The 27052-nt window shown below is 39.7% G+C and overlaps 1 protein-coding gene across 5 annotated transcripts in view; it reads left to right on the top strand.

Annotated features, from left to right (window-relative positions):
- The first annotated feature begins 5277 nt into the window (after window positions 1-5277).
- The window catches only part of AFTPH (aftiphilin), a 74642-nt gene continuing 52867 nt past the window's right edge, over window positions 5278-27052 (top strand). For all 5 annotated transcript variants that reach the window (XR_015136718.1, XM_086326343.1, XM_086326342.1 and 2 more), the window contains exon 1: window positions 5278-5554. The gene's annotated coding sequence lies outside the window, so the exon portion shown is untranslated. The remainder of the gene's footprint in view (window positions 5555-27052) is intronic.

The following is a 27052-nucleotide window of genomic DNA, read 5'->3' as shown; positions in this document are numbered from 1 at the left end:
TAAATCCAGCCCTAACTTTTTTAGTTTTGTAAAATCCTTAAATCTGTGATCACATGTTCTATAAAATGAGATTAATTGGCTCTAAGGGTGTCTATGTGAGAGTCAGAAGAGCTAATATATTTAAAAGCACTTTGAAAAGTTGCACAAATTTAAGATATTAGCATTAGCATAGTACCTTAGGAATTATCTCTAGGATACTGTTCACAATTCATGGTTTTAAACTAACTGGTTCTGGAAGAGTTATTTTTAACCATGAAAAAATGAATGTAGAATATGTCAGAGAATTATGTAACAAACACTCATGTAATCCCTACCTGGAATTTAATGTAAATAGTTTGATTAAAACATCAGGTTGCACACCTTAAATCCATATAATTTTTTGTAATTATATCTCAATAAAACTGGAAACAAAAATGTACATGGTTTTTCACATTTGCTTCAAAATTTTTTGATATAAAACTTTGAAATAACATATAAAATCCTCTTTAGTGATTTCTGACCTGATCTATGTGAAAAAAAGGGAAAGTGTTAGTTGTTCAGTTGTGTCTGACTCTTTGGGACCCCCATGGACTGTAGCCCGCCAGGCTTTTCTGTCCATGGGATTCTCCAGGCAAGAATACTGGAGTGAGTTGCCATTCCCTTCTCCAGGGGATCTTCCCGACCCAGGTATCAAAGCCAGGTCCCTGTATTATAGGCAGTTTCTTTACCATCTGAGCCATTCCATCCTAGCCCCTAATGAATGTTGTGTATATCATCCCAGTCCATATTTTTATATTTTATTATGAAAATGTATATTGGGTCATTTGTAGAGATGGACCTAGAGTCTGTCATACAGAGTAAGTCAGAAAGAAAAGTAAAGTAAGTCAGAAATAGAAAAAAAAATATTGTGTCATATAATAACATATATATGTGAAATCCAGAAAAATGGTACACGTGAACCTATTTGCAGGGCAGAAATAGAGATGCAGACGTAGAGAACGGATGTGATTCTTTACCACTAGTGCCACTAGTGCCACCTGGGAAGCCCGTAATGCAACTATATTCCAATTTAAAATATGTAAAGCAGAAAAACACTACATCTGTAAATAATAAGGTATTGGTTTAAGTCACATGTATTGTAAAATTCATATATTATACTCAGCTTGAACTTCATTCACTTTTGTTTTCATAATCTAATCATACTCATAGTTCTAATGGTAATCCACTTATGAATATATCACAATTTGTGACACAGGGTAGGGAAGAGGAAGGTGGGACAAATTTGGATATTAGGATTGACAGATACACATTACCATGTGTAGAATAGCTAGCTAGCAAAAACCTGAGCTTATAGCACAGGAAGCTTACTTTTTATAGCACAGGGAAATTCACTTTGTTGTACAGAAGAAACTAACACAGCACTGTAAACCAGTTATGGATGCATGAGTAGTTGCTTCAGTCATGACTGCCACTTTGTAGCCTGGCTGGCTCCTCTGTCCATGGAATTCTCCAGGCAAGGATACCGGAAGGGGTTTCCATGCCTCTTCCAGGGACTCTTCCTAATCCAGGGATCGAACCAACGTCTCTTATGTCTCGTGCATTGCAGGTGGATTCTTTACCACTAGTGCCACCTGGGAAGCCCGTAATGCAATTATATTCCAATTTAAAATATGTAAAGTAGAAAAACAGTACATCTGTAAATAAAAAGGTATTGGTTTAAGTCACATATATTGTAAAATTCATATATTATACTCAGTTGAACTTCATTCACTTTTGTTTTCATAATCTAATCATACTCATAGTTCTAATGGTAATCCACTTATGAATATATCACAATTTGTTTATCTACTAAAAATTTTTTTAGACAGCATTCACTGGATTATAAAATAAAATCATAGGAACTGTTTAGGTATGGAAAGGACCTTGGAAATCATCTTGTACAGGGTTTCTTAAACTGAGTTCATAGAATCTCTTCTATGATTGAGATTTACAAGATCTAAGAAATTCGAGCATTCGTGGAATGAGCATTTTTTGCATAAAGAACCAAAGCTTTGACCATATTCTCAAAGGGATAAATGTGCTAAATAGTTATGTCTTGCTGCTGCTAAGTTGCTTCAGTTGTGTCCGACTCTGTGCGACCCCATAAACGGCAGCCCACCAGGCTCCCCCGTCCCTGGGACTCTCCAGGCAAGAACACTGGAGTGGGTTGCCATGTCCTTCTCCAATGCATGAAAGTGAAAAGTGAAAGTGAAGTCGCTCAGTCGTGTCCGACTCCTAGAGACCCCATGGACTGCAGCCTACCAGGCTCCTCCGTCCATGGGATTTTCCAGGCAAGAATGCTGGAGTGGAGTGCCATTGCCTTCTCCGTATTTGACATATAAGAAGACACAAAATCACACAAAATCAAAGTGACAAAAGAGCCTGTTGGTAGACTCAGGTCTACCTATTGCTTTTGCAATACATCACATTGGTGGGGTTTTGTGCTTGCTTGTTTCTTGGTTTCTCACACAATATAATATGAGTTAAATTTCTTTCAACTGTTAGTCTACAAAGTAAAATTCAATCTTTTTTCTCTTTTAATTATTATTAATTATTGTTCACTGCTGGTGAGAAAGTAGTAAAATTGGTATACTCCTGTATTACTGGTGGTGTTGTAAATCAACATAGTCTTTTGGTAAATAATATGAGATGATGAAGTGCCAATAAAACATTGAGCCTTTTGGCTTAATTGTTTTCATATTGAGAAAAAAATTCCTAAAACTGGACAAAGCCACAAGCACAAGAGCAACACAGTATCATTTGTAATAGTGGAAAATCTCCACAAACAGGATAATGGGTAACTCATGGTATGTCCACTCCATTTAATACTATGTAGGCAATTAAAATCAAAGTTTTATAAAATGTTAAGAAACAGGATGAAATACTTACAACATAATATTGAGAAAAGGGATACAAAATTGGTTTACATGATGATGACAATTTTGTAAAGAGCACAAGAGAAAAAATTAGAACTACAACAAATGGTAACTAGTCATTCAATGTTTCTTGATGCAAAATCTTAAGTAATTATGGCCTTAACTTTTAAAAAGTAAATAAAAACGATCACTGGATCCAAATGCAATGGTTTTTAATAATTCTTCCTCCTCCATTCATCTTAAAAATATTCAGAGGTATTTTCTTTTTGTAATACAATTTCATAAGCATTGGAATGCTGCCTCCAAAATTATGTGTAACATTACCAATTACAAGTTGGTTGATTGCTCTCAAGTCAGCTGGCCAAACAGGGACTCAACAGCTCTACACAATGTTGGACACTGACTTCTCTATTGTTGTCCTTAAGTGAATAGAACTGGCTTCTGCAGTTACCTCACAAAAATCATTCTGTAATACTTTATGTATGAAATAAGGAAGATTTTTTTGAAAGCAGAGTTTTCTTTTTAAAGTTTTGATGTTTAAATTTATTATTTCGTTTTAAACATTTTCTTGATGATGGGTCTGCTTTTTGTCATATGTTCTTCTTCTGCTATTTCTGTTTAGTTGAACTAGCAAATTGCAACAGCTATGAATACATCTAAAATCAATTCATTTCCAGTCTCTGAACACATACATACAAATGCAAATAGTTTTGTTTCTTTCCTTCCCAGTCAATAAACATTTATAGTGATATACATATACATATACACATACATATACATATACACACATGGTTTCCCTGGCGGCTCAGTGGTAAAGAACCCGTCTGCCAATGCAAGAGACACTGGTTCAATCCCTAGATAGGGAGGATCCCCTGGAGAAGCAAATGTTAACCTGCTCCAGTATTCTTGCCTGGGAAATCCCATGGACAGAGGAGTCGGGTGGGCTACATAGTACATGGGGTTGCAAAGAGTCGGACTCTGCTGAGAGATTGAGCACGAACAACAAGCTCCCATACCAGCAGGGGGCGAAATACAATAGGGATAAATTTGACAAGCTGTATAGATTTTTCTTGCTTTAGTGACTGAGCAATAACAAAAATCCAGCACCACCATTGCAAAACAATTGATACTCCAATTTAAAGTGATGCAGTCTCCGTATATCTTACAGCCATTGAGTTGTAAAGAGACAAATGAGGGTCTATTTTAGCGCTCCAAGTTAAGTCGTCTAGAACATTGCAGAGGCGGGATAAACCGTGATGAACTGCTTTTGTCCTTATCTTCCCCCTGATTTGTGTAATTCCTCCACTCAAAAGGGTGGACACTTCTCTGTGGCTGAGGAAGGTGTTTTCCATCCTTGTTTCTTTGCGTAGCTGCTGAGCTTTGCTGTTTTGGAACTATTTTAAATTATTCAAATTGCCCGTTCAGGTTTGGCGAAAGAAGGAGCAGCCGGTAGCGCTCACGATTGCCGGATAGGATCCCAGGCTCATCATCCCAGACGATAATAATCCCCGCAGTCTTGCAGTCTGGTTTTTACAGTGGCTGGTGTTCTAACAGATATTCATTACAAAGGAAGGGGAAAGGTTATAAAAACGCAAACGATCAAGACTGACGATAGAAAAATGTTATGACCGCTGTTATAGAAACGCGCAAGTTAATTTTATTTCTTTACTTTAATCGAATAGTCTTACGCAGCATATATGAATAAACGACCACCGTGTCAATCTGTTAGCAGAATCCCCAAAATTTTTGTTATTGTTGGTCTCAAAGACGGTTTTCAGTTCGGCGGGTGCTTTCCCTCTTGCTTCCCATTTTAAATTTGATTTAACTCTTCTTATATATCAACTTCCTCTTCTGTCAGCGTAAATTAAAAAAGAGGAAGGGACTTAGACTGTGAACGAAAAAGTCGTTTTTCGTGGCGAAAAGGGCAAGCTAATAAGTGCTCTCCAGTAGGTTTCTGGTGAAGATACAGTTCCGTACCTCAAAACCTTTGCAAATTTTACTTGGAGAACAAGAGAGTTAAGACGGTCCCGAGCTGAACGTTAATCTTACTGGGCTGAGGAGCACCTGCCCCTTGCTCGGAGCGCTGTCTCAGGAACGGCGGAGTGCAGGAGGACGTCTTTCCCCCCACCCCACAGCTCGATGACTCGCTAGGAAGTCAGGAAAGGGCAGCTTGCCCGCACCCAAAATGGCTGCCGGCGCTCTGCACGATGGCGCCTGCGCAGGGGTAAGCATTCTGTGACACTGATTCCCTCTGTGTGTCCTCCGCCGCGCCGCCCCCCCACCCCTTCTGCACCCACCAAGCGCCGGGCCCCGACCTAGCCACCTGCGCCCGGAAGTGACGTTTCAGCGGCAGCGGTTCCCCCGCTGCATGATGGGAGAGTGTGTGGAGTGGGCGGGGGGTCTCCGCGGAGGAGGAGGTGGAGGCGGTGGCGGCGACGGCGGCGGCGGCGGAAGAGGGCGGAGGGTAATGGGATGGGGGTCTCGCGGCAGCACTGAAACTCCGGGTGGGCGTCCATGGCGCTGCTTCGCTGACAGGGCTGTGAACAGCCTGCCTTCCGCTCTCACCAGCGCCGCGTCCGAATAGCCGGTCCTTCCCCGGGGAGCCAGTTCCTCCCCGGGCCCCTGAGCCATGCCCATCGCGGCCGCCCCGGACGAACCAGGTAAGCTTCACCAGCTTTCCCAGCCGCGCGGGGGAAAGAGGTTAGGGGACTTGGCCCGGCCCACCCGCCGGATCCTCGCCTGGGCCGGGGACACCTGCCCGCTGCGGAGCCGGGGGCTGCGGGGACATTGCCGGCTCTGCGGGCCTGCGGGCTCCCGGCTCTGTCCTCTTCTACAGCGGGTGTGGGGACGCCGGCGGCCGCGGCGCCTGAGGCGCACGGCCCCTCCTTGCCCTCCCGGGCACCGGCCGACGAAGTGAGAGCTTTTCCCACGTCCCTGGCCGCCGCTGGCTCCCCCTGCCCCTCCGCTTCCACCTGCCCTCGGCTCCGCACTGGCCGCTCCCTCCCGGAGCTTGTTGAGAAGTTTGGGGCTTTGCTCCGGCTTCCTCTTTCTCCCTCCCCCTCCCTCGTGACAGGTGTAAACACTGCCTGCTTCGCCCAGGCCCCAGGCCAGCGGCGACCAGATTGTGCTGCTTCCTAGGGTCTCTGAAGCAAACAGCTTTTGAATCCTCCAGCAGGCAGAGGAGACGGCACCAAAGCTCATTCATCCCTTCCTGAGAGGACCTTTTCTACTCCCTTCTTGCACTGCCTAAGAAATCGCCTGAGTCCCCTTCCCAGACTGCGTGCGAAAAGTTGGACCATTATTCTTGAAGCGCCCAGTTTGGCAGGTGCTAACATCTTGCTTGGGCAGGGGACATAGTATAAGGTAAATGGTGATAGGATCCTTTCCCCAGTGGGAAAGTACTGAGAATGTTTAGGTTTTACTTTTGCTGGTTAGTTCACGTTGATTTCCCACTGAATCTTCCGTTGGGGCCAAGGGAAGGACTAACCCAGACTTGGAAATATTTTACTGGGGGGCAAATGAAACAAAATCGGTAGTTCCGTTTCAAAGTTCTCGCTTTAGGAGAAGTAAAACTCTTGAACTTTAATCTTCCCTTTCACCAGCTACGTTTTAGTCTTTTTGGTAGAATGGGAGGCGGAGATAGTTTAATCATTGAGGTTGCATTTAACTATTGCTTTCCGTTAACCTTTTAGACGTGAGTATATGCCAAAACTCTAAGGGAAACAGCTGTTTGAACGCTATTGTGTTGACAGAATCTACACAGTTACTCTACATTTTATGTGCTTTGCCGACTTCGTCAGTATTGGCCTTTGTAGTAGACATTTTTAATTCTTTGCAGAAATATTTAAAGAATTTATAGTAGTCTTCAAAATTTTGTTCATGAAGATATCTCACATGGATTAAAAAACAGATCCTGTGTATAACATCTAGACCAGTAAATGTTAACCTTTATTAAGTGCTCATTAGATCGAATTCTTCCATTTATGTATCTTTAGATATATTAATCTTCAAGGCATAGATATCTTTTTATAGATATCTATTAAAAACATAGATAAATCTTTTTAAAGTGCTTGAAAGAAATTCACTAGAATTCACATAGTATGTAGGACATTTAAGTTTTGATATTTTCTGATCTTTTGACCTAGAGACTATTATAAAAGTAATCTTGTACTCAAAGAAAATACATCCACAATTGCATTGATAAATTTTACAGAATCCAGTTGCCTATGAAAATCTTGTAATCTAGGTGAATCCTATTTTAAAATAGATCATTTTAAAATTTAATTTCTTCCTACTTAGAGAAAAACTGGTTCAGAGAAATAGTGAAATTTATCAAATAATGTTTTATTTTGTGTGAAATTCTAAAGTGCCTCCCTTAACAGTCTAATAAATCTTTGATTAGCGTCTCATTGAGAGATTACCCCTTCTCTCCCTACCTACCCCCAAAAACTCATAAAAGGAGGACATTAAATTTTTAGGTATTTTTAAACGATCACATTATTTAAATCAAATGTTTATATTCTTGTTTAATTTTATCTAGAATTTGTGAGTTAGAAAATACCCTTTTCTCTCTGTGCTTAGTACTTTCAATTCCTCTTTAAGTAGGCTAGCCTGAAATTCTTAAGTATTCCCAGCCTGAAATTCATAAGTATTTCTAGTTTTTACACAATTTTGAAAATATATGGTGTTATATGGATTATATCGGAGAAGGCAATGGCACCCACTCCAGTACTCTTGCCTGGAGAGTCCCAGGGACGGGGGAGCCTGGTGGGCTGCCGTCTCTGGGGTCGCACAGAGTCGGACACGACTGAAGTGACTTAGCAGCAGCAGCAGCAGCATGGATTATATATACATATCATTTTGATAATTAATCTTTTCTCAATCAGTGTATATGCACACATATACATAACACACACAGTCACAGATTCCTTTTCAACTTTATATGATGTTACTAAACAAATACACATTACTTCCTATGAGCAAGATATTTATTTTTAGCCCTTGCAGCTTGCTGGATCTTAGTTCCCCCACCAAGGATTGAACCCATGCCCTTGGCAGTGAAAGTGGGGAGTCTTAATTACTGGTTTGCCAGGGAACTCCCAGCAAGATCCTTTTCTTAGTGATTTATATACATTCATTTAACTCACTTAATACAACAGCCCTGTAAACTAGGAGATGGTATTATCCCCACTTTTCAGAAAGGAAACTTAGGCACAGAGATGTTAAGTAACCTGGCTGAGGTCAAGCAAGTGATGACAGAGGCGGGATTTAATAGGTCTATTTATCATATTTATATAGTTTTTATTTTTTTATTTTTTGATGTTCAAGCTGGTTTTATTTTTATTTTTTTAAATTTTTAAAAGAAAATCCATCCTGAACCCTCCTCCCTCCTCCCTCCTCCCTCCCCATACCATCCCTCTGGGTCGTCCCAGTGCACCAGTCCCAAGCATCCAGCATCATGCATTGAACCTGGACTGGCATCTCGTTTCATACATGACATTTCACATGTTTCAGTGCCATTCTCCCAAATTTATATAGTTTTTAAAGCATGCCAATACAGTATATTTTATAGGAATCATATAGCATCACCAACTCAATGGACATGAATTTGAGGAAACTCCGGGAGATGGTGAAGGACAGGGGAGCCTGACATGCTGCAGTCTACGGGGTTGCAAAAAGCATCCAGCATCGTGCATTGAACCTGGACTGGCATCTCGTTTCATACATGACATTTCACATGTTTCAATGCCATTCTCCCATATTTATATAGTTTTTAAAGCATGCCAATACAGTATATTTTATAGGAATCATATAGCATCACCAACTCAATGGACATGAATTTGAGGAAACTCCGGGAGATGGTGAAGGACAGGGGAGCCTGACATGCTGCAGTCTACGGGGTTGCAAAAAGTCAAACACGACTTTTAATGACTAAATGACAACAACAAATAATATGTGACAGAAGTATGAAAACTTGCATTGCAGTGATAAACTCCAAATCAAAGTAAAAGTTACCTCTGGAGAACTGGAGAGGAATAAAGGATCTAGGAAGAGCCCATGGCTTTTCAACGGTAACTTTTAAATCTGAGGCAGATTTGGTAAAGATTAAGATTTAACACAGCCAGGTGGTGTGTACTTGATCTTTCATCCTATGTATTTTTCTAAACTTGGTTGTACCCTTGAAATCATAGTAAAATACAAAGTTCAGGTTTTTCCTTTAAAAACAAAGTATTACTCTGTCTTTCAACAGTGTGTATTTAAAAAGAGGACAGGAAGGAGTTAGTGTTATTTTGTGTTGATTTCCTTTTAAAATATAAAAAGTTTTAGTTTGAAAATATTTGAATGAAGAATTGTTGGCCTCCTGAGCTTCCTCTGCAGTTACTTCTCTTGCTTAGGCTCTCCTTTACCAGCTGCCAGCCATCTCAACAGCCCTGTATCACACTTCCAGTTTCTATTTCTGACCTCAGCCTAGGGTAGGGCTTAGGGGTCTGGATTAGACCTATTCCCTGGGAAAGGGAAAGATCTGAAACTATATGGAGGAGAAGAGGGACGCAGGGAAGTAAGGAGTTTGGGAAAAGTGAAAAAAGAGGAAAAATAGGAAATTTAAGGCTCCATCCTGTTATTTTTCATTCACCACCACTCCTGTTCCAAATAACTAACTTAAATAAACCTTGTGAAGATAAATTGCTAATAAATTAAAGGTTGTCTGTATGCTTAGAACTTAATTTACAAGCACTATTTTGGTGAGTAGTTCCCAAAGGAAAATTAAGTTGTAATTAGAATAAATTCAGTGCGTGTTCTATTTATATAAATATTTATAGCATGCCACAAACCTTTCCAACTAAATATCTACTGATATCATGGTATTCTGTTCCTTCCATTCATATAGCAAATACCTATGAGCACTCACTGTATGTCAGGCCTTGTTCTAAGTGCTGGAAACACTGAAATTATCAAATTTAAACAAAAATAGTAGCCGTCATAGAGCTTCAGTGTCTTGGCATTTTTGTATATGTGTGTGTGCACATGAACGTTTGTGTTTGTGTATGGGACTCAGTGATTTAGAGGGTGAGAGGACAGTGCTGTATCTAGGGCTTTGTGGAAACTCTCATGACTTTGGTTTTCTGCTGTGTGAGATGGGAAGCTATTGCAGGGTTTTGAGTAGCGATGTGACAATCTATCTTTTAAAAGGATCTGTCGGGCTGCTGTAGAGAAAGTAGATTATAGGAGTACCAGAGTGGCAGCCAGAAGATTTCATTAGAAATTGTTGAGTGATACAGCTAAACATCATCATTATGATCATTTCATAAGGAATACAGATGTCGGCTCTATATGTAGTACACCTGTATACTATTGCAGAAATTAAAAATGAATAGATGATAGTAGTGGCTTGAACCAAGATGGTAGCAAGATGAAACCAAGATGACGAGAAGTGGTAGGACAGTTTCTTGAATTGGAACCTCAGCAAATTTGCCCATTGCTAAACTCAAAAATCTTAGAGGTACTTGATCCCTTCTGAGAAGTCAAGGCCCTCACAGCCTGCTTTCCCAGTACACTTCCTGCTCCCTTCATATATCCTGCATTTCAGCCAAAGTCTATAATGTGACTTCCTGCTCTGACAGTTGCTCCATGCTTTATCTTTTGTGCCTGCCATTTCCTCTGTCAGTTAAAATCCTTATTTCAAATTCTCTTTGATGAAGTTTTTCCTCATTTTCATCCACTACTCTTCCCAATCAAGTGAGGTCTTTTTTCTTAGACTCATAACCACATTTTACTTTATTTGATGTTTACATTCTGCCTTGCATTAATTACTTGTACTGTTTTCTTATATGCTCCTCCTAATTAAAGTTTCTTTAAGCCTGTGACTCCATTTACTCAATTCTACCCCTTATAGAACCTAGCGGTATTGTATGTAGTAGATGCTCAATAAGGTGTATATATAGTTTAATTTTCTAAAGTCTTATTATAGAAGCATATAAAAGCATTGTAGAAAATAATAAAATAATTTACATTCACATTACCCAGAAATCCCACTGTTAACAGTTTATTGCCTATTATTCCATACATATATATGTATACTTCTTACCAGAATGCAATCTTATCATACAGACTGTTTTGTAGGTTGTTTAGTTTTATTCAGTTAGACTCCTGTACCACTTCAAAAAATTTAATATTCAAGGCCATATTCAAATTCTCCCCCCTTTGACCCAAAAATGTTCCTTTATAGCTGACTTGCCCAAAACAGCATCCACCTGGGACAGAGTAGCGCTCATTATATATATTTAAATGAATTATAGTAAAAATAATTACTAGTCATCACACCACAAAAAAAGAACTGTAAGCATTTCGGTGTTTTACACTTGGTTTTATTTTTTTCCCTATGGACATATGAGTGTCACACACACTATGTGTATGTATGAGTCATATTGTATCTCAGTGAACAGTTTGTAGGTAAATCTTTGTCTCTGGTTATTCCCATATGACTAAGTCTTAGAAGTGGAGTTGTTAAATCAAAGGGAAAGTCAATGGCTTTCCAAGAGGTTGTGATAAAGTCACTCCTACCAGCAGTGGTTTAGAGCACTGCTCTTCCCGCAGTCTGCTCAAATGGTCAATAAATATGCAGTTTTAAAATTGTTTACCTGAATTTTTATTTTGAATTTAGGCTTTTCAGCAGCATAGAATGTTTGCATAATTTAAAATTTTTTGAAGGATTTAAATGTGAGGCATATCCTTGTTGATAGAGGTTAACTTTAATTTCATGCTCTTTTAAAAATAACTCTGATTCTGTTAGCATGCTATTTGGGCTTCCCTGATAGCTCAGTTGGTAAAGAGTCCACCTGCAATGCGGGAGACCCTGGTTTGATTCCTAGGTCAGGAAGATCACCTGGAGAAGGGATAGGCTACCCACTCCAGTATTTTTGCCTGGAGAAGGCAAAATGAATAGAGGAGCCTGGCAGGCTACAGTCTATGGGGTAGCAAGAGTCGGACACGACTAAAACTAAGCGACTAAGCACACAGCACCCACTCCAGTTTTCTTGGGCTTCACTTGTGGCTCAGCTGGTAAAGAATCCGCCTGCAAAGCAGGAGACCTGAGTTCGATCCCTGGGTTGGGAAGATCCCCTGGAGAAGGGAAAAGCTACCCACTCCAGTATTCTGGCCTGGAGAATTCCATGGACTTTATAGCCCATGGGGTCGCGAAGAGTCAGATACAACTGAGCAACTTTCGCTTTCACTTTAGTTATAAGAAATAGAATATTATCTTCTAGGACTATGTTGAGCAGAGGAGAAACCAATAGCCACATGTGGCACTTGAAATAAAGTTAGTCCGAAGTAAAGATGTGTTTTATTAAGTGTAAAGTGCACACCAGATTTCAAAAACTAACGTAAAATATAGATTTATATTCAGTTCATTTCAGTCGCTTGGTGGTGTCTGACTCTTTGCGACCCCATGAATTGCAGCATGGCAGGCCTCCCTGTCCATCACCAGCTCCCAGAGTTCACCCAAACTCATGTCCATCGAGTTGGTGATGCCATCCAGCCATCTCATCCTCTGTCGTCCCCTTCTCCTCCTGCCCCCAATCCCTCCCACCATCAGGGTCTTTTCCAGTGAGTCAACTCTTCACATGAGGTGGCCAAAGTACTGGAGTTTCAGCTTCAGCATCAGTCCTTCCAAAGAAATCCCAGGGCTGATCTCCTTCAGAATGGACTGGTTGGATCTCCTTGCAGTCCAAGGGACTCTCAAGAGTCTTCTCCAACACCACACTTCAAAAGCATCAATTCTTCTGCGCTCAGCTTTCTTCACAGTCCAACTCTCACATCCATACATTATTATGTGCTAAAATAATATTTGGATATTTGGGTTAATTAAAATATATTAGATTTCACCTGTTTCTTTTTTAATCAACTGTGGAATATTTTAAATTGTATATGTGGCTTTATTGTATTTCTGTTGGATAGTGCTGCTCTAGAGCATGACATTTTTATCTATGGAAGGGAAATACAAGGTAACTTCATTGTTTTAGAAAGTATTTAATAGGTTTCTTAAAATTACCTTCCACATTTAAGCCTATCTATGTGTTTTCCCCAGTATACTCAGTTTGCACAGTGATTTTTGAAATTATGTTTCTTTTTACAAACTATAACTTATTGCACTTCTTATGTTCTGAAAGAAATATGTGTAGTAGGAGTTGGGGGAGGGTGTCAGGACACTTGAGGAATTGGTTACTCTTTTAAGAATTTAAGCATTTGTGGGCATGTTTTGTGCAATAGACAGCAGATGCAAAAGCCCTTGGCACAAAAGAATGTTATTGTCTGACTTTCAAAAATTGAAAGAAGGCCTTGTTATTGTTGTTCAGTTGCTGAGTCGTATCCAACTCTTAGTGACCCTGTGGACTGCAGCACGCCAGGCTTCCCTGTCCTTCACTATCTCCAGGATTTTGCTCAAACTCATGTCCATTGAGTCAGTCAGTGATGCCATCCAACCATCTCATCCTCTGTCACCCCTTTCTCCTCTGCCCTCAATCTTTCCCAGCATCAGGATCTTTTCCAGTGAGTAAGCCAAAGTATTGAAGCTTCAGCATCAGACCTCCACTGAATATTCAGGATTGATTTCCTTTAGGATGGACTGGTTGGATCTCCTTGTTGTTCAAAGGACACTCAAGTCTTTCCAGCACCACTGTTTGAAAGCATAGTTTATAACATTGAAAATCTCAGGGGAAGGGAGAGGGATTCTGTGACTGGAGAGATCTCAGCCTGGAATAGCTTCAGTTCAGTTCAGTTCAGTTCAGTCGCTCAGTCGTGTCCAACTTTCACATCCATACATGACCACTGGAAAAACCATAGCCTTGACTAGACAGACCTTTGTTGGCAAAGTAATGTCTCTGCTTTTGAATATGCTATCTAGGTTGGTCATAACTTTGCTTCCAAGAAGTAAGCATCTTTTAATTTTATGGCTGCAGTCACCATCTGCAGTGATTTTGGAGCCCAAAAAAATCAAGTCTGACACTTTTTTCACTGTTTCCCCATCTATTTCCCATGAAGTGATGGGACCAGATGCCATGATCTTTGTTTTCTGAATGTGGAGCTTTAAGCCAACTTTTTCACTCTCCTCTTTCACTTTCATCAAGAGGCTTTTGAGTTCCTCTTCACTTTCTCCCATAAGGGTGGTGTCATCTGCATATCTGAAGTTATTGGTATTTCTCCCGGCAATCTTGATTCCAGCTTGTGCTTCTTCCAGCCCAGCATTTCTCATGATGTACTCTGCATGGAAGTGAAATAAGCAGGGTGACAATATACAGCCTTGACGTACTCCTTTTCCTATTTGGAACCAGTCTGTTGTTCCATGTCCAGTTCTAACTGTTGCTTACTGACCTGCATATAGGTTTCTCAAGAGGCAGGTTAGGTGGCCTGGTATTCCCATCTCTTCCAGAATTCTCCACAGTTTATTGTGATCCACACAGTCAAAGGCTTTGGCATAGTCAATAATGCAGAAATAGATATTTTTCTGGAACTCTTTTGCTTTTTTGATGATCCAGCAGATGTTGGATTTTCAAATTTGATCTCTGGTTCCTCTGCCTTTCCTAAAACCAGCTTGAACATCTGGAAGTTCACAGTTCACATATTGCTGAAGCCTGGCTTGGAGAATTTTGAGCATTACTTTGCTAGCCTGTGAGATGAGTGCAATTGTGCGGTAGTTTGAGCATTCTTTGGCATTGCCTTTCTTTGGGATTGGAATGAAAACTGACCTTTTCCAGTCCTGTGGCCACTGCTGAGTTTTCCAAATTTGCTGGTATATTGAGCATCATCTTTTAGGATTTGAAATAGCTCAACTGGAATTGCATCACCTCCACTAGCTTTGTTCGTAGTGATGCTTTCTAAGGCCCGCTTGACTTCACATTCCAGGATGTCTGGCTCTAGGTGAGTGATCACACCATCGTGATTATCTGGGTCGTGAAGATCTTTTTTGTACAGTTCTTCTGTGTATTCTTGCCACCTCTTCTTAATATCTTCTGCTTCTGTTAGGAATGGCTTAAACTGTATTAACTGCTGCTAAGTCACTTCAGTCGTGTCCGACTCTGTGTGACCCCATGGATGGCAGCCCACCAGGCTCCACTGTCCCTGGGATTCTCCAGGCAAGAACACTGGAGTGGGTTGCCATTTTCTTCTCCAGTGCATGAAAGTGAAAAGTGAAAGTGAAGTCGCTCAGTCGTGTCCGACTCTTAGCGACCCCATGGACTGCAGCCTACCAGGCTCCTCTGTCCATAGGATTCTCCAGGCAAGAGTACTGGAGTGGGGTGCCATCGCCTTCTCCGTAAACTGTATTAAAGACCTTTTAAAAGTCTTTATCGGAAGCAGGGGATTAATGTGATCAGGTTAACTTTTTAAAAGGTTACCTGGGGGACCTCCGTGGAGGTCCAGTTGTTAAGACTCCAGGCTTCCACTGCAGGGGACCTGGGTTTGATTCCTGATCAGTTCAGTCAGTTCATTCGCTCAGTCATGTCCGACTCTTTGCAGCCCCATGGACTGCAGCACACCAGGCCTCCCTGTCCTTCACCAACTCCTGGAGCTTGCTCAGACTCGTGTCTATCGAATCGGTGATGCCATCAAACCATCTCATCCTCTGTGGTCCCCTTCTCCTCCTACCCTCAATCTTTCCCAGCATCAGAGTCTTTTCCAATGAGTCAGTTCTTAGCATCTCTAATCAGGGATGCCATCCCTAATCCTGCATACCACAGCCTGGGGTGGGGGCTGGAATCAAAGAAATAAATAAATAAAAGATTACTTGGGTTGGGCATGATTAAGTACTAATGGGGGAAATTAGATAATGACAGCTTACATCAGAATGGAGTCAGGGGAATTGGAAAGAGGTATAACCGACTCCAGTATTCTTGCCTGGAAAATCCCATGGATGGTGGAACCTGGTAGGCTACAGTCTATGGGGTCGCAAAGAGTCGGACACAACTGAGCAACTTCATTCACAGGTATACCATAATTGAGGGATTCATGAGATAAAAACTGTTCCTTAGAGATAGCAAAGGGAGGGGAGCTTTGTCAAGAAAGACTCTGGATTTTCTGACTTAGAACTGGGTGGGTGGTGGGACCATCTGCTTGGGGTGAAGGAGCTGTGAATGAGGACCGAGTTTGAGAAAGAAAAACTTGGGTTCTCTTACTGAGTTCCAGGTCTTTGAGGAGCTCAAATGGAGAGGACTGAGAAGAAGTGATTTGTCTGGACTAGAGTTCAGGTTTGAGGGCTGGGCTGCAGGGGAAACTCAGGAATCCTGGAATGTACTAATTAAGGCTTAGGTGGATGAGATTGATTGAGGGAGAGTTGAGTAAGAATAGACGGTGGATGAAACCTGGAGGAACTTCTGCTACTAAATTGAGTATGTTCAGTACTTACAAGAAAATATTTGTTTTATAGCCTACTCATAAATGTGAAAGTAAGGAGTAAGTTGGATCAAATAAGTTCAGTTCAGTCACTCAGTCGTGTCCAACTCTTTGCGACCCCATGGACTGCAGCACTCCAGGCCTCTGTCCATCACCAACTCCCGGAGTTTACTCAGACTCATGTCCATTGAGTTGGTGATGCCATCCAACCGTCTCATCCTCTGTTGTCCCCTTCTCTGCCTTCAAACTTTCCCAGCATCAGGGTCTTTTCAAATGAGTCAGCTGTTCGCATGAGGTGGCCAAACTATTGGAGTTTCAACTTCAGCATCAGTCCTTCCAATGAATATGCAGGACTGATTTCCTTTAGGATGGACTGGTTGGATCTCCTTGCTGTCCAAGGGACTCTCAAGAGTCTTCTCCAACACCACAGTTCAAAAGCATCAAGTCTTCGGCACACAACTTTCTTTATAGTCCAACTTTCACAACCATAGCCTTGACTAGGTGGACCTTTGTTGGCAAAGTAATGTCTCTGCTTTTTAATATGCTGTCTAGGTTGGTCATAACTTTTTTTCCAAGGAGCAAGCATCTTTTAATTTCATGGCTGCAGTCACCATCTGCAGTGATTTTGGAGCCCAAAAAAATCAAGTCTGACACTGTTTCTACTATTAGAATGTTGAGCTTTAAGCTGGCTTTTTACTCTTCTCTTTCACTTTCATCAAGAGGCTTTTTAGTTCCTCTTCACTTTCTGCCATAAGGGTGTTTGTCATCTGCATATCTGAGGTTATTGATACTTCTCCTGACAATCTTGATTCCAGCTTGTGCTTCATCCAGCCCAGCTTTTCTCATGATGTACTCTGCATATAAGTTAAATAAGCACTGTGACAATATACAGCCTTGATGGACTCCTTTCCCTATTTGAAACCAGTCTGTTGTTCCATGTCCAGTTCTAACTCTTGCTTCTTGACCTACATACAGTTTTCTCAAGAGGCAGATCAGGTGGTCTGGTATTCCCATCTCTTTCAGAGTTTTCCACAGTTTGTTGTGATTCACAGTCAAAGACTTTACAGTCAAAGCCTTCACAGTCAAAGGCTTTGGCATAGTCAATAAAGCAGAAGTAGATGTTTTTCTGGAACTCTCTTGCTTTTTCCATGATCCAACGAATGTTGGCAATTTGATCTCTGGTTCCTCTGCCTTTCCTAAAACCAGCTTGAACATCTGGAAGTTCACGGTTCACATATTGCTGAAGCCTGGCTTGGAGAATTTTGAGCATTACTTTGCTAGCCTGTGAGATGAGTGCAATTGTGCGGTAGTTTGAGCATTCTTTGGCATTGCCTTTCTTTGGGATTGGAATGAAAACTGACCTTTTCCAGTCCTGTGGCCACTGCTGAGTTTTCCAGATGTGCTGGCATATTTTCTGCAGCACTTTCACAGCATCGTCTTTTAGGATTTGAAATAGTTCAACTGGAATTCTATCACTTCCACTAGCTTTGTTCGTAGTGATGCTTTCTAAGGCCCACTTGACTTCATGCTCCAGGATGTCTGGCTCTAGGTGAGTGATCATAGCATCGTGATTATCTGGGTCGTGAAGATCTTTTCTGTATAGTTCTGTGTATTCTTGTCACCTCTTCTTAATATCTTCTGTTTCTGTTGGGTCCATACCATATCAAATAAGTTAAATATTTCTTTTTGATTTATGTTTATTTGAATAGATAATCTAACACCTTTCTTATTTGATTATTTGGAAACATACCTTTTTCCTGCAATAGAAAACAAACTGGGCTTCCCTAATAGCAAACAGGCTGAGAATATTTATGAATATGTATTGGTGTTTTTGCTACGTTAGTAGATCTGAGGAAAAATTGTGTAGTTATCTCCCTAAGTACTGAAAAGATATTTTTAAAAAGCCATTTTCTGATTTTTTAAAACAAAACAACTTTAAGAATTATTAGAAAATTCTGTAATATGATCAAGCATATTTACCTCAGACCAAAAACCAGTGTCTTAATTAAGGGGAAATATTAGATGCCGACTCTCACCACTATTATTAGATCTCATATGGGAGGCAGTAGCCATGACAGTCAATGAGGAAAAACAAGAGAGGTGAGAATTGGAAAGGAAAAGGCAAACTACCCCGATTTGTTTATGATGTGATGGTATACGATTTGGTTTTATAAACAGTGCTCAGCAGTTAGAAAAAAAGATAGATGTGTTGTTGTTGCTTCTGGTAGGAAGCTGCCAGAGCTTCCCTGGGACCTCAGACGGTAAAGCGTCTGCCTGCAATGCGGGAGACCCGAGTTCGATCCCTGGGTTGGTAAGATCCCCTGGAGAAGAAAATGGCAACCCACTCCAGTACTCTTGCCTGGAGGATCCCATGGATGGAGGAGCCTGGTAGGCTACAGTCCATGGGGTCGCAAAGAGTCAGACACGACTGAGCGAGTGCTTTGCCTTTTGCCTTTTTGTTGTTGTTGCTAAGTTGTGTCCAAGACTCTTTGCAACCCTGTGGAGTGCAGCAAGCCAGGCTCCCCTGTTCATCACAATCTCAGAGATAAGTGAGCAGAAGGGGGAAAAAAAAAAGAAAGGTAAAATACTTAACAATAAACTTAATAATAAATGTAAAAACCCTACTTTGCTACTTCAATTTTATTAACAATTCTGTGTTTAGATAATAGAAGTCATCCTGAGTCATATGTTCTTATTCTTTAAATGCTTTCTTTAAACGATACTTTTCAAAACAAAACTTCTAGGAGTAGGATCTTTAATCCTACATTAAGATCTTAGATCTTAGTGCGACCACAGTTTTTTAAATGGATGCATTGAATAACATTTCTGCCTCACCCAACCTCCCAAGTGGGCATTTTGTTGTTGTTGTCTTCTTGATCATTGCTTGTGTGTTGTAGTATTTTTTGTTTTGCTGCAGTTTATCATGTTACATGTTGTTGTTCAGTTGCTAAGTTGTGTCCAATTCTCTGAGACCCCAGGGACTGTAGCATGCCAGGCTTCCCTGTCCTTCACTGTTTCCGAGTTTGCTTGAACTCATGTCTATTGAGTCAGTGATTTTCTCTAACCATCTCATCCTCTGCTGCCCCTTTCTCCTCTTGCCCTCCATCTTTCCCGGCATCAGGGTCTTTTCCAAAGAGCCAGCTTTTGGCATCAGGTGGCCAAAGTATTGGAGCTTCAGCATCAGTGATTGTTTATTGTATGCATGCAGAAACATTAACATGGAGTATTTGCAGATAAACACTTCTGCTACAGCAGCACTCAAAATCTGAAGCAATGATTAATTTTCTTAAGGCTTTTGTTTTTAGTAGCTATTTTTAAACAATAATGAGCCTATTATTAAGAAATAATTTAACTCTTTCTCTTTTTTTTTGGCTGTGCTGCGCAGCTTGCAGAATCTCAGTTCCCTGACTAGGGTGGAACCTGGGCAGTGGAAGTGAATGCATGAAATCCTAACCACTAGGCCACCAGGGAGCTCCCTAACTTTTTACACTGGATACTTTTAGTAGCACCTTTGTTCCTTAAAAAAAAACTATATAAGATACATACATATATACATATATATATATAGTACCAAATTCAAATTTTCTCTTAGCTGAAGCCAAAACAGAATGTTTGATTATTCATTACTTTTTACTTGTACTTAAATCACCATGTCTTCTTACTTCTTTCCGTATTTAGGACTTATTCCTCTGTATCATAATGAGCCAGTAGATGACAGCTTTCTGTCCCATTAGGTTTCAGAAGTTTACTTGAAGCACAGTGCAAGTGTTACACCTGAATAAAAAATACAGATTTTAATCAGATTACCAGTGACCTTGGTTTCTGGAAGTGAAGAAAAGTTTCTGTCACTGCTATTCACATATTTATTTCTTAGTGTTCAACTGCAAGTGAAATCGTGATTAATTTTAAAAAATGTGGGGTTTTTTCCAAGAATTCTATAAGATTTAAATTATATACATAATTATAACTGTTTCAAGGATTAGTATAGTAATTTAAGTTTGATCGTTAAAGGAAAATTTTTGATTTTAATTCTTAAGAAAAGTGTTGAAGATTTATCCTAAACTTCTTGTTTTTGAAATCTTAAGAGAGTTAAATTTAATAGTGATTTTCTCATGTATGTATACTGACAAAACTTTAAGAAATATTTGTGTAATCAAATCATTTGTAAGTAAGGGAAAATGTTTTTTAAGAAAAAGTACTATTTCATTGATTTACCTATATTACTGAGTTCAACAGTGGAGTTTAGAGACGTTTATGGTATCCCCAAGAGTAATAAACTCCAGTAATATTTATATTCTCTGGAAACTTAACACAGTGGTTCTTAACCTTCACTTGCCATCAGAATTACTTTTGAAACTTTTTTTTAATGCAGATATTCAGGCCATATTCTGTTAAAAGATACTTTATTAAAAGTTAAGCTTGAGAAGCATTGGTTTATTGCCTACTAGAGAAAAAAAAATGGAAATAAATTTGATTCACTTTGTTAAATGAAATAGATATAAAGAATTATTTCAGACAAGCAACCTGACGTAATGAAAAGAACACTGATTTTTTTTAACGTTAGAGCCCTGTTTTCCGAACATAACTCTTTATAGGACCTTGAGCAGATTTTCTTGACCTCTCTGAGCCTATTCCTTCTTCTAAAAATGGATGGTTGAAATTAAGTTGGATAGTGTATGAATAAGTACCTTGCCCAGTTCCTATCACATAATAACTTGATAAATATTGCTGATACCACTTCACAGAAAAACATTGTGCCTGAATAGGCTTTTGGAAGCTTAGCAAATGAGTTCTGTGTAACTATAAGAATAGTAAATTGGTAGAAGTGGCATATAGGACAACTTAGACATAATGTGGAGCCAGTAGAGGAACCAGAAGGTAGTTTTGTCTGGCTGGAGGAAAGAAGGAGTATCTTAGCCATACTGGGTAAGGTAAGGAATTTCAAGTGACTACAGGAATCTTGGCCGAAAATAATGAGGCCTTGAAATCCGATACTGGTTGTGTGATGTTAAATACAGTAAGAAATGTTAAGGAGTTAGTTTGTGGTTGATTTAATTTGAGGGAGGAAGATGGAAGAAGATGGCAGAGGGAACAGACAGAAATAACTCAGATTTCTGGATTTAGAATTCAGAATATTGTATAAGAACAAGTGGTTTCTGTTCTTTGAGTAGAGGTTAACTTCAGTTTGGAAATTGGGGAATATGAGATCTATGTGGGAAATCCATGTAGAGAGATTCAGAAAGGTAGTTGGGTATACAGAGATTGGGCAGCCACAGATAGAGGTTTGGGCATTGTGGGCATATACTATCAAACAAAATGGGGAAGAGATCTCTCAGGGATAAGAATATAAGGAAGCCAAAGCCTGAGGAACATGGACATTTATGAGGCAAGCAGAAGAAGCAGATCCACTAGAGGAGGAGAAAGAAAGGATATGATAGATAGGAGAATCAAGAGAGGATGCCTCTTCAGTAAGGCTTTTTCACTTAAAAATGTGTTTTAAACACCTTTCCCTATGAGCAATATGGCTTTGTCTTAAAAAAAAAAAAGGCTACAGTTTCTATTTACCCTTTAAGTTTTCAGTTGCTTCTATAAAAATAAACAATGCAGGAATTAACATTTTGTGGAAATATCTTTGCATACTTATATGACTGCATCTGTGGAATACACTCTTGGAGATAAAATTACTTAATCAGAAGAATATGCCTTATAAAATTTCTGATATATTACTGATTTGCCTGGAATATGTGAACTGAAATATACCCCCACTGATGGTATCTTTAATTTTATCTTTAAAGTGGCTTGCTTCCTAGACTGAGGGTAGTATGAACTTGAAAAATGAATAATATTTTTTATTTATTATGCAAAATTCTGTAAAGAGAAAGGGAACACTTTATCAGATTACTTGTTTCATTCAAATAATATTATTTAGTAATGCATTTTGTCCTTGTAAGTACCACATCAAGGAGTTCTTTGTTTTAAAAGACGCTCTTTTTCCTCTTCTTATATGTTGGAGGCAATAATTGGATTTAGAGGAAGTGGATCAGAAGGAAGGAGATGATAATATTATTGTGAGGTGAATTAAACTTGAACAGAATTAATGGATGCAGTTGGAGACATAATGACATAAATAACACAAATTCTGTGCTAAGATTGTGTACAGAGATATTTTGATTTTTTTTTTTTTTTGCTTCTTATATAAACTTGCAGCCATGGCCCCAAGACTGTAAAATGAGTTATTCTTAGAAAGCTGATCATAGGAGAGAGTCAGTGCTTTCTGGGTTATGACTTGTTTCTGGTTTGTAAAATCAGTTATAGGGGATCATGACCAGATTTTAAGAAAAAATTTTAAAACATTAAAAATATCAAAAGTACACAGAGAATAAGAGTAAATACTGTTTGGTGAAATTTGTATACATTTCTTCTGTAAATTACAGAGGGGAGATTTTTGAAAAATTTGGCTTTATCCAATAGGTTAATTCTCAAGTCATTTCTAATCAAAAGTATAATAGTACATTGCAAATAATAAATGTTGTCTGGGTTTGTTTGTTTTTCCTTTTTACCCTTTTTAGTCTTTCTACCTCTCAGAAGAAGGTAAAACTTTAAACCATAACAACATTAAAAGGTTGGCTAGCTAGAAATTTGTTTGTCATGGGAATTCCTTCTGTAGTTTCCATGAAAGATATCAGTGCAGGTAGATCCGCCTATGGTTATTACCTATGTTACCTATATACACAGTCATGAGCACTGTTTTGGAATGTGTTTACATTTGATTTTTTCAGATATACAAAACTTTTGTTCTGTGGTAATCTACCCCAAGAGAGCCATTATGTGTTATTGTCTTTGGATAATTTATGGCTATTTCTAAGCCTGGTTCATTGTCTGGCTTCCTTCTGTTACCTCACATGTCTCTAGGTCTTCTTCTCAATTGATGGGTGGTCAGGGAACAAATTAAAACTAATAGTACTCGGGAAAGACATCATTTGTGAGGTAAATCTTCTGTTCCATAGGTCATATTTTAAGGCCAGATTTGTGAGTTTTAGATTATCTTGGACATTGCTTTCTTTAGTTCAGATAATTGAATTTTAACTGCATTTGGTTGCAGTTTTATAACTTTTGCTAGATGTTTTTTCCTCCAAAAGATGAGTTGCTTTCATAGGTATTCATGATATAGAGAGTAACAACACTGTTAAGGAAAGGGCAGCTGCCAAGAGCTTTACAAGGTGTACATATTTTAGTTACAGACTAAAAGGGGGTCTTTCGTTTTAAAAGCCGACAAAGTACAGTTTTGGGATTTGTTTGTTTTTCCCAGAATACCCTGGTCTCTGGAGGTTGAACTCTTGCTAGTCTTGACCAGAATGCTAATTTAAAACTTCACAGTGAGAAATTTCTTTCAACACATGTCAGTTATTCTTGTCAGCTGATGGCAAAATCTGTGGAAAATTTACATGAAGTACTAAAGAAAGTTGCTGGGAGCAGAGAACAGAAGCAAAGGAAATTAGCTGACTGCCCAGAGTAGTTTCAGTCAGCTAATTTCCCTTGCTCCTGCTCTCTGCTCCCAGCAGCTTTCTGCCCTGAGTGGTATCAGACTTCCCAGGTGGCTCAGCAGTAAAGAATCCGCCTGCCAAGTAGGAGACCTGGGTTCAGTCCCTGGGTTGGGAAGATCCACTGGAGAAGGAAGTGGCAACCCACTCCAGTATTCTTGCCGGGAGAATTCCATGGACAGAGGAGCCTGACGGGTTATAGTCCATGGGGTCACAAAGAGCCAGACATGACTCAGCAACTAAACAGCAACAGCCAGAGTAGTATTACACTCTGGTGATACTCCGGCTGACACCTCCCCTTATGCTGAGAAACAAATCCCCAAACCATACTTTGTGGGCTTTCAAAACAAAAGAGAGGTCAGTGACCACATGCCCCAGAAGGAAACTGAAGTAGTGTGAGCCAGGCCCTGAGGATGCAGTGGTCAGAAACATAGGCCTGTGCCTGCACTGTCTTGATAGTCTTTTGCACTCAAATAAAGTGACTCTTGAAAGAGCAGTTTCAGTGGAGTGATAGGGTGGAAGCCAGATTGTACTGGGTTGAGGAGTGAGTGGGAGGTTAGGAAGTAGAGATAGTGAATAGACAGGGCCCTTTCAAGCAGCTTGGTGGTGAGGAGGAGGAGGAGAGCTAAAAGGGCACAGAAGGGAGGGGTTTGTTTTGTTTCGCTCTGATTTGTTTGAGGATGGAAGATTCTGGAACATTTACTGGCTGAAAGCATCAGTATTAATGGAGAATTTAAAAAGAGCCCCCTGAGCAAGCAGCTGAGAAAGAAAACAGAAGGTCCAGGGTTTATCTGTACACAATACTGTGAATGTAAGCAAGATTTTAGTGAAGGGACATGAAATAGTTTCTGTTTTTAGACTCTACTTTCAGTGTAACATTTCAGGGATATTAAGATGGAAAATTAGAGTGCTTAATTTATTCTGCAACTACATAAGAGCAGAAGGTACTAGGGGAAAAGTGGCTTTCTGAGGGCTAGTGCATCTGCCTGCACTGCTGCTTCTCTTCCATTGCCTTTGTTATCAACAGTTATCCAGTGTCATTTATTCAGTTTTAAGTTGAAGTACCTTCTGAGAAATTAAAAGACACTTGCTCCTTGGAAGAAAAGTTATGACCAACCTAGACAGCATATTAAAAAGCATAAGACATTACTTTGCCAACAAATGTCCATCTAGTCAAAGCTGTGGTTTTTCCAGTAGTCATGTATGAATGTGAAAGTTGGACTATAAAGAAAGCTGAGCACCAAAGAATTGATGCTTTAGAACTGTGGTTTTGGAGAAGACTTGAGAGTCCCTCGGACAGCAAGGAGATCCAACCAGTGCATTCTAAAGGAGATCAGTCCTGCATATTCATTGGAAGGACTGATGCTGAAGCTGAAACTCCAATATTTTGACCACCTGATGCGAAGAACTGACTCATTTGAAAAGATCCTGATGCTGGGAAAGATTGAAGGCAGGAGGAGAAGGGGACAACAGAGGATGAGATGGTTGGATGGCATCACTGACTCAATGGACATGAGTTTGAGTAAGCTCTGGGAGTTGGTAATGGACAGGGAAGCCTGGTGTGTTGCAGTCTGTGGGGTCACAAAGAGTTGGACATGACTGAGCAACTGAACTAAACCTTCTGGGGAAAATGGCTAGTAAACTCTTAAATATGGTCTGTTGATACAACAAGTTAAAGAGAAAACAGTTTCTAATATTTTTATTTATCTTGTTTTAATTTTTGCTGTAAAACCATGCAAATAAGTACAGTACTTATGGATTTGCATAGGAGGTTAAAGTATACAATGAAAGAAAAGCTCTTAGGAATGTTTGAAAACTAGCTTCCATAATAACTCTTACTGCTGTTTAGCCACCTTCATTGAAGAGTAAATGTGTTTTGCTGCTCTGGGTGTCATTTATCTTACATATAGGATATTTTACTTTTGTGACTCATCCTTACATCAAAACCAGGAAGACAAATAATTCAGTTGTCACTTTTGGCAGTCTTCTCTTTTGAAAAATCTGCCTGCCGATGCTGGAGACATGGGACACTTGGGTTTGATCCATGGGTCAGGAAGATCCCCTAGAGTAGGAAATGGTAACCCACTCCAGTATTCTTGCCTGGAAAATTCTGTGGACAGAGAAGCCTGGCAGGCTAAGGTCCATGGTGGCACAAAGAGTCAGATGTAACTGAGCACACATGCACAACTTAGATATAAAGATATTTTGCTGCTTATTTTCATTATTTGCCACATTTTTGCCACTATGTACATTAATATTGAAATAAGAGATTCACTTCTTGGCATTTCTGTTGGTTATACTTTCTTCATCTTACCTTATAAGCACCTTTTTTTCTCCTTCCAAATTGTTGTGGATGTTTCAGGAAACTTATCTGTAAAATGAATATAATCATTCATATCTCATACCATAGTGTGAGGACTGAATGAGATAATTCACGAGTGCTTCTCACATAAGTATTGATACATAGTGCCAAAGTAATATTAATATTGATGGAAGCAGGAAATAAAAGTATGTAGAATATACTATTTATTTGACAGATATTTTAAATAATATTGTGTATTATTGATACAGTTGATGCCAGTAGTGTCTTGGATTTTTGTTTTTAAAATGGCAAGTTCAGAGAAATTTTGAGGTCTCTGAAAAATACTCAGCTTTGGAATTGTGGGAGTTTTAAAGTTTGTACCCTATGTTGAAGGGAGGATGATAATCCTAAAATGAAACAAACACCGTCACCTTTCTCAGGTCTTTACTAAAAAGATTTTATTTTTAGGGGCTCTCTTTGGTTTGTTAGCCACCATTGAACACCATGTTTTGCTAGCCACCATTGAGCACCATGACATCACTAACTCAATGGACATGAGTTTGAGCAATCTCTCGGAGATAGTGAAAGACAGGGAAGCCTGGCTGTCTATGGGATTGCAAAGAGTTAGACACCACTTAGCGACTGAACAATTTAATACACTGAGAATAAACCACTCAAAAAGAGAAAAGAAAATGATCATTTTATAGATTTAAAATTTTAGAAGCATGAAAACTTTTGTGACATCATGGCCAAGGCATCTCTAGATATATTGAGAACAAAGAGTTAACTGAATTTAAATCTTCATATGGCTCAGAAGAAAAGCTTTTTCTTTTGGTTTTTATGACAAGATGACTCCTAAGCAGGAATGCAGGCTGGGAGGATTCATTGACAGTGCATTTTGATAGTGATAGTATCTGAAAACTCCCATG

Source organism: Bos grunniens, chromosome 11 (assembly GCF_055505025.1).
Source record: "Bos grunniens cultivar Pamir isolate PY7600 chromosome 11, Bosgru_T2T1.0, whole genome shotgun sequence".
Lineage (NCBI taxonomy): Eukaryota > Metazoa > Chordata > Mammalia > Artiodactyla > Bovidae > Bos > Bos grunniens.
The sequence above is the reverse complement of the archived record's forward strand: the minus strand, read 5'-3'. Positions and strand labels throughout refer to the sequence as shown.